At 44.9% G+C, this 8536-nt stretch overlaps 1 long non-coding RNA gene across 1 annotated transcript; it reads left to right on the forward strand.

The window, feature by feature from the left end:
* Nucleotides 1-515: 515 nt before the first annotated feature.
* On the forward strand, nucleotides 516-1218 carry LOC143480596 (uncharacterized). Its single transcript, XR_013121854.1, has 3 exons — nucleotides 516-892; nucleotides 1003-1049; nucleotides 1153-1218. It is a non-coding gene; the product is annotated as an uncharacterized LOC143480596 (long non-coding RNA).
* The last annotated feature ends 7318 nt before the right edge of the window (nucleotides 1219-8536 follow it).

The following is an 8536-nucleotide window of genomic DNA, read 5'->3' on the forward strand; positions in this document are numbered from 1 at the left end:
ATTGTTTGCTTGTTAGTATGTTTTCTTTGACTTCATTGTTAGTGCATAAGAAGAAAAAGCCTCCTATGCATTAGCAATCACTATAAAATGGGTATGTGTTTTTGGAATTGATTGATTGAAAGACATGTACGTACAGTAATTTGTAAATTGCACAGTAATACGTGAAAGGTGAAGTCTTACAGTGATATGTAAAATGTAAAGTTCAGCGATGTGTAAAGTGTCAACTTCAGTGAAGTATAAAATGTAAAGTTCAGTGATATGTAAATGAAGGTCCCTGTAGTAGGTCCGGAATGAATATGGGTTATTAATGCACTGCCAAGCACTGTCATGTGATCAAGGGCGGGCTGTGCCACTAAATAAACAGTGACAAAATGGTGGTAGTTAACCCCTGCTAGCTAATTTGCTGCCCAATTGGTTTAAACAGACTGAGCATGGCATGGAATAATTCCTGTAAAGAAAAAAGGAATTCGTCAAGCTCATTTACGAGTCTCACGCACCCAGGCCAGAGCCCAGTCCCAGACTGTTTTACTGCCGTTGTCATTGTAAAAGCTAACCTTGTTATAACCAGCTCTGAGGACATAATCATGTGTGTAAGTGTGTGCGTGTGTCTCTTTGTGTCCGTGTTTGAGAGAGTGCGTGCATGCGTGTGTTCGTGCGTGTGTGTGTGAGGGTGTGTGTGTGTGTGTGTGTGTGTGTGTGTGTGTGTGTGTGCGTGTGTGTGTGTGTGTGTGTGTGCGTGTGTGTGCACATGCAGCTCCTTTGCATCAACCGAATGCACAAGGATTTCCACTGACTATTTGGGGAACTCGGGGTGCCTCCATAAGTCCCCGCGGAGACCAGCACGCCACCTCACAGCGCGAAAGTGCGGCGGAACAGACGCGGAGAAATCAGGGTAATTCTAACGCCGTGATCATCAAGGGGAACTGCACCTCTGCCCTTCAATCACGCCATGACAGGCAAACAAAACAACCAGCATCCAAACTCATTTGTTCTCTCCGCTAGCGTGCTCATTGGCGGGGCGGCGAAATTCAGCTCGGCTGTAATTCAAGGTGAGGCTCATATGCATATTCATAAGTGCTATTACCAGGGAGAAGAATGTCAGAATGCTCCAGAAAGAGCACGCTTTGTTTTCCTTCTCTTCCCTCGTTCAAGGATGAAGCCGTACGTGTGAGAGCGCACTGGATGACACTCTTTCAAGGAAATCTTGAGACAAAACAAAGCACTTGCCCTTACAGGTCTGCTCACACTCACTCACATGAACACAGAGAGAATGCAGACATGCGCACACTCACGCGCACGCTCGCACACACACACACACACTCACGTGCACGCTCTCACACACACACACACACACACACACACACACACACACATTGCTTTGAATGCCCTGCATGTCACATAATCATCAGTGTTTTACTGCTGGCTCTGGAGAGGACAACGGGCAGGGAATGTAAAACACATTTCCGCATTTCATACCTTGACCTCTGGAGCAAGACAGCTCTGAGAAAGAGTACCACAAACTGTTGATGTTCAGCACAGTTCTGGAAGAAGCAATTGTTTGGGTTTATTTATTTCATTCTGTCTAAACTAGCCTTAAACCTCAAAAGCAAAACAATTTCACAAGCAAAAGCAAGGTGAATGTGTGTGAAGACACTCAAAACCCAGACAGTGACTGAAAATACCACACTAAATTTCACAGATCCTCTGACACCGCTTTCAGAGTAGGAGGCAAAATGGCCGCCTACCTGTGGCCCACCTGTGATAACGTTCACTGGCATTTTAAGCTTATGCAGTCTATTGTACAAACGTACTGCGGTGTGTTTTCTGGCTGCAGACCCGCCCCATCCCCCAGCCATTGTGCTCCATCCCAGACGCACTTACAGGTCATTACACACCTGTGTGGATGCCGGTGAACTTGAACATTACTCCTGGGTCACCACTGCGCTAAGGCAGGAGTTGGGGCCAGGCGTCGGGGCCAGGCACTGGCTTGAGCTCACACTTCCCACATTCCACTATAGCTTAGGGGCTTGTAAACACACACCCAGACTCCCCAGATCACAAGGACCTCCCTTCCTCTCTCTCTCTCTCTCTCTCTCTCTCTCTCTCTCTCTCTCTCTCTCTCTCTCTCTCTCTCTCTCTCTCTCTCTCTATTCTCTCTCTCTCTCTTTCAGAAGATTAGTCCACACTCCTTTCCCAGAAAGAAGACAAAAGACGAAATAGAAAAAGAGGAAAAGAGAATAAATCTTTAGAATAATCTCACACACCACCTTGTTTAAGACTTCACACCCCAACCTCTTGACGAAGCTTCATGTTTATGTGTTCAGATCAATTAGGTCAGAATTTCTTTCAGAAATAGAACCCTGAGTAAGGCGGCCTTACGAAGTCTGCACTAGTGGAGCTCACGGGTTTACTTTGACGGACCCGGTGGTGAGGTTTCAGCCAGAAATTAATTATTCCTGTAGTCCATGTATTAATCCTGACATTTACACATCCAAATCTGTCAATATGCTCGGTGTGCTTGAATAAATGGCAACACACTTAGCCGCACCACTCTCTCCAACAATTGAGGTCTTTAATTGGAACAGGTTAATTTTCTCTTTAAACCCAAAAATGAAACCTGAAAATGAAACCTCTAACATAACATGTCACTAACATGACTGAATAAAATGTTTCACCCAGAGTTTGACTTTTGGTTCTTCTAATTAAAAGCATCACCCGTTTGTATTAGGCATTACAGTTTCTACAGTAACAGTGAAGATCTCCATGCTGGACTTAGAAAGTATAGTTATAAAGCAGAAATGATTGGAGTATCTCCTCTAGGACCAGACATCTGGACATCTGTACGTTTGCCAGCAAGAACCAATAATTTCAGTCAAGCAGACTGACAGATGACTGATCTCATTTATTTGTGACCCCTTCAGGCATACGTAACACCGGCATCGCACACACAAGAGTGTGATCTCACATGAACATTACGTCATAGGGGACGTGTAACGTCCGGCAAGCTCTCACGACGGCAGGGGAAGGGACAGTTACGGGGACTTATGTCTTAACATCCATCAGATGCCTTTAGGCTAGCAGGCCCAGCTGTCTCTGTCCTGCATGCAGGTCGGCACAGGTCAGACAGCGGAGGACTTGCACCTGCACCGTCTTCTCCTGTTCAGCATAGCACCAGTCTGTCAACAAACCCGTAAGGGCTTGTCTGTGCATCGATTGACACGCACGTACCACATGGATACAGCCTTGAAGAAACTTCTCAGATTCCCTGACAAAACATAGTTAGTTATTCTGGTCATCTCAATATGCCTCGCATAGAAATGAATCATTTTGAAATTATTCTGGAGAATCTCGGCCCAATTAACAGCATCATGTTCGTTCCAGAAACAGGCGGCTGTTTTAGACACAGGAAGGCCTACACTTACAAATGCTGTTCAGTTCTTGTGTTTGACAGCAACATATGGCTCTCAAAAATACATATATAAAAAATACACACGCATACAAACTACCTCCCCATACAAAAGACCCAAACCAGAACAAGACCAGCTAGTGCAGGGGTCAAAGGTTATGTTAACCCTAGGTGTTTCTGCAGGGCTGCTGCCCCCCTAGGGGACTAAACCTGGCTCCTCCCTGACCCCCCCCCCCCCCCCACCCCCTCCTGCAGTAGAGTCTGGGGGAGGGTCAAGCCGTGGGGGCTGAGCGCTCTTTGCCACGCCCCCTCCCTGGGCTCCATTTATCATAGCCGGTCCATTTCACTAGAACCCCTAATCAAAGCTGCCATTAATACACACGCTATTGATTTACTATTCAGCAAAGCACAAGTCCCACTACAGTACTCTCACATTAATCATAGATATTATACAGTGTTTGGGCTAACAGTATCCTCAGAAATATTACATTAGCAAGCCAAGGATGTAAATATAGTTTTTGGTTTGTTTGTAAAATATATATATATATATATATATATATATATATATATATATATATATATATATATATATATATATATGTGTGTGTGTGTGTGTGTGTGTGTGTGTGTGTGTGTGTGTGTGTGTGTGTGTGTGTGTGTGTGTGTGTGTGTGTATTATAACCTGGCATTTATTATAAACCTTGCACTTACATGCATAAAAAAACTTTTATTTTGATTCCAAAAGGTGGAAAAGTCCTCAGCTGTTCACAGTCCTATTATCTATCTCCTAACTTTTTTAACAATACGGAATATCACTATGTAAGACGGTGGATATTTAAGATAAATGCAAAAAAAAAAAAAACCCCAACAACAACTAAAAAAAAAACACCCCAGAAGCGGTGTGAAAGTCCCCCTGAGAGGTGCGTCAGAAGCCAGGGCCCATCCACGGCAGAGCATTTATCAGGGCCCTAAGTGGCTGTAAGAAAAGCAATGCTCCATGGGAGAGAGGCTGACAGCAGTTTTCCTTCTTATCGATCGCCGCGCTCGCTCTGAGTGCTCCAGTTTATGACAAAAGAGTTCACGACACCGCAGTCAGAAAGTCAATACGGTGATAAATACTCTCCTACTGTTGGCCCCTTGTCCAGTACTTTACCAGGCATTTGCCATGACAGTTATTACTGCTGCAGTAAATCCACCCACCAGTGGAGAACAGAGAGAGAGAGAGAGAGAGAGAGAGAGAGAGAGAGAGAGAGAGAGAGAGAGAGAGGAGAAGAAAAAGAAAAAAACACCACAAATTTATGAACCCGGGATGCTGAAGTTTACTTAATTTAGAGACTGGTTATAAACAGTGCAGGGTCAGATAGTGTGGAGAATCTGGTGTTGTGTCCTTCTCCCCAGACTGCCTCATACTGGCTACAGGTGCAAAAGCCTGGACCTCTTTTAGACAGAAATGCCCCATGATTTATATAACATCAAGGTGAACTAATTAACACTACTGCTTGCTGCAATGCTAATTGTGAGCATATTATGTTTCTAACTGCTTTTCCAATTCAGGAGCCCTCTGCTTCTCACACTGCAGGCACACACACACACACACACACACACACAAACACACACACACACACATACACACATATATATACACACACTCTTCTCACAAAAAGTTGGGGATGTTTGGCTTTGCAGTGAGATTTATAGAAAACGTAAAAGTTCACGATACAGTGATATTAGATCATGAACGCAGAGCATTTAAGTAGGAGCATGCAATGGTGATTTCCTCACCTCATACAATTGTCTCAACAAATGTCTCAAATGTCTCAACAAATGTCTCAACAACTTGTCATGTGCCCTCGAACATGAATTACAGCTTGACAATGACGTCTCGTGCGGTTCACAAGTCGACTTGTCTGCTGAGTCACGACGTCCCGCTCTTCTTGCAGGTCCCTCGGGTCATTGAGGTTCTGGGGTCCAGAGTTATGAGCCTCTACATGGTGAGGCTCGATCAGCTGGAGCATCATCGTCCATGAAGATTAAATTAATTGTTTATGTAGAGGCACAATGACTGGATTAATGATGTTATTCTAGTAGTATGAGCTTGTCATTCTACCATTCACAAAGTGTAGGGCAATTCTGTATTGACCTGCCACACTGTAACACCACCATCACCAAAGGCTCATCTGGAGACAACAGTGGCTGATGCATAGCGCTCTCCTGGATGACTCCAACATCATAGTGCTCTCCTGGACATCTCCAACATCATAGAGCTCTCCTGGACATCTCCAACATCATAGAGCTCTCCTGGACATCTCCAACATCATAGAGCTCTCCAGAACATCTCCAACATCATGGTGCTCTCCTGGACATCTCCAACATCATGACGCTCTCTTGGACGATTCCAACATCATAGCTCTCTCAAGGATTCAAAGAGGTTTATTTGTCAATTACACTGTATGTCCATGACATATAATATAATCGAGATACTGTTTCTCTCTCACCTAACAATTAACACGTAACACACAACATTTAATTTAAAGAATAAAAAGTAAAGTAAGTAATTTTCATAAAATAATGATGATAGTAGTAATAGTAGTGCTGAGGTACTACAGTGTTCACTGTGCAAAATAGCAGTAGTGCAAGTAGTATTGGTCTGCGTTGGTCTGAATTCTTCATATTAATTTGGTGTTTTGTGAGAAACAGCCAAGCACTAATCCATCATAAATCCATTTAATGTTAAAATGCCTGTGTCCCTCTGCTTAGAATCACACTAATCTGTACCCCCGCATTATGCTGATAAAAAAATACTTTGAAACAGTATCTTTCAATATCTTCAGTAAATATCTTTACTCCTCAGACATATGTATTAATTTTTTTTAAGCTGGTCTACATTTCAACATCTTTCTCCACAGAGTGGCCTCAGCTAGGCAGCAGGGAAACACAGGGCTGTCCACGAATGACAGGTCTGAGGTCAGGTGCACTCCGGGGTGGAGATGTTCTCTCTGTGTGGATTAATTCCAGGACAGGGGAGGATGAGGATGTGGAACGGCAGTCTGTGGTGAAGAGGTTGCACCACATGCACAGCAGTCATATTACTGCTCTCTTTCTACTCAAAATGGTTAAGGATGAAACTTTCTTCAGGAAAGGAATGAAGTCCACAACGTGGATTAAGGGTGGGTTAAATGACTCACAGAATATTCCGTACAGATTTTGCCCGAGTGCTATGTACAGGGTTTAAACCTTTTTTATTTATTTATTTTTTTAGAAATGCAGCTTATAAATTCTATTAGCAAGCTCATAGGTTATCATAGATTGTGAGGAGTTTTATAACTGCTCAGATAAAATGTTTTAAAATCTTAGTGGCTAAATTTGACAGGTAAAACAATGGAAGAGAAATACCTTTGATTGTCAGACTGCCCTATGACAGACTTCCTTCAGCGTGTGTAGTTTGCGAGGTCACCTTTGCCTCAGCAACAATGCGAAGTTAATTTTGATTTGTTTACCCTGATGAAAACACCAACATGCCAGCCTGGCTCTTCCCTGCTCTAATTGCAGCAGTCAGAAGCAATGCTTATTTGACTACCTAAAATCAGCACTTATCCTTTGGAGGATGAGGAAAAATCTTTGCAATTTTGTGCTTGTGTGTGTGCATGTGTGTGTGTGTGTGTGTGTGTGTGTGTGTGTGTGTGTGTGTGTGTGTGTGTGTGTGTGTGTGTGTGTGCATGCGTGCTTTTCTCAATCTAGAATGAATGAAAGCCAGCAGTCTTACCCCTCATTGTTATAACAGCGTCCAAAAGGAAAATATATATAAAATATATATAAAATGTATATATATATATATTGCAATGCAAGCTAACGCCTACGTAGCCGTCCTTCATAACATTTGCATAAGCCTACAAGGCGGTGGAGTGGTCAGGCCCCGCCCCCGGAGGGTTCGGCTCCAGGTGCAACGCGTCGTTAGAGCAGGCAGCTGTGAACTTTGTGGCTTCTGCCCGCCACGTCTTCTGCCCCGCTGCGTCTTGGGTCCCGCAGCAGGACGTCACGCTCGTCCCGAGGCTCCATGCTGAATGTTCGGAGCACGACTCCCCTGAATACACGACGGTTAAGCCGTAGGCTGTGATTTCTGCCACATCCTGCTCCTCTTCCTCATCCAGAGGTCTTTACAGCAGCAATTTGAAGTGTTTAAACATGGAGAATGTGTCCAGCGCACGCAGGCCTGCCGTCCCTACACACGTTTGGGTAATTGTCACAAGTTGGCCATCTCAGGCTGTTGACACAGAGGTTCGTCTCCCAACACGGTTCAGAACGTCCCCACGATGTACGTTTCGGAAGGTCGGCTTTCTCCTTTGGCAGCTCGAGGGCCAATTGGAGGCCAGGGTCGAGCAGGCCAGATGTGCCCGCACGTGGGGGAGGGGGTGGAGGGCGCCATGCCCGTGACTGGGCTGGGATAACTGTAATAGCGGCTGGAGCTGGCGGGTGAGCAGCGTGCGAGGAGGCGGATCAGGAGGTGCGGGGAGATTAGGTCCTCGCCGCGGTGCAGTCGTGCCAAAGGGTAGCCATGCGTCACGCAGGCGCCGTTGTTCACCGCAGTCTCTGGAGTGAAGGGGGACACTCATGGCTCTCACTGATAACTTGTCTCAACCAGCAGATGAGCCAGGCTTACCTCAGCCCCCTATACCCGCCAGCCACACACACACACACACACACACACACACACACGCACACACACGCACACATACATCACTCTCCCACCACACATGCCTCGGGCCAAACTATATGCTTACCTCTAACTTTCGAATCCAATGAAAAGGGATAGAATATGGCATGAAGGATGGTCTCCTCAGTCTGTGAGCTCATCGTTTCAAAGATCAGATGATTTTCCGCCATTATTACAATCTGTTAAGGCTCATATCTGCACCGCATTTCACCAGTCGGACGCAGATGTCTTCTTTCTTGTTTCTAGGTGGTCATCGCATGCTGTATCATTTAAGACACAGAGGTCATGACACACTATGTTCTAAGATAAACTTACACATCCGCTCTCTAAAAGCAGATCGGGGCTTTTTATGTCATTTTTCCCCAAAGCCACTATTTACAAAGAGTCACCTACAGAGAAGCTTAGCTAGTCTGCCAAGC

Source organism: Brachyhypopomus gauderio, chromosome 17 (assembly GCF_052324685.1).
Source record: "Brachyhypopomus gauderio isolate BG-103 chromosome 17, BGAUD_0.2, whole genome shotgun sequence".
NCBI classification, from domain to species: domain Eukaryota; kingdom Metazoa; phylum Chordata; class Actinopteri; order Gymnotiformes; family Hypopomidae; genus Brachyhypopomus; species Brachyhypopomus gauderio.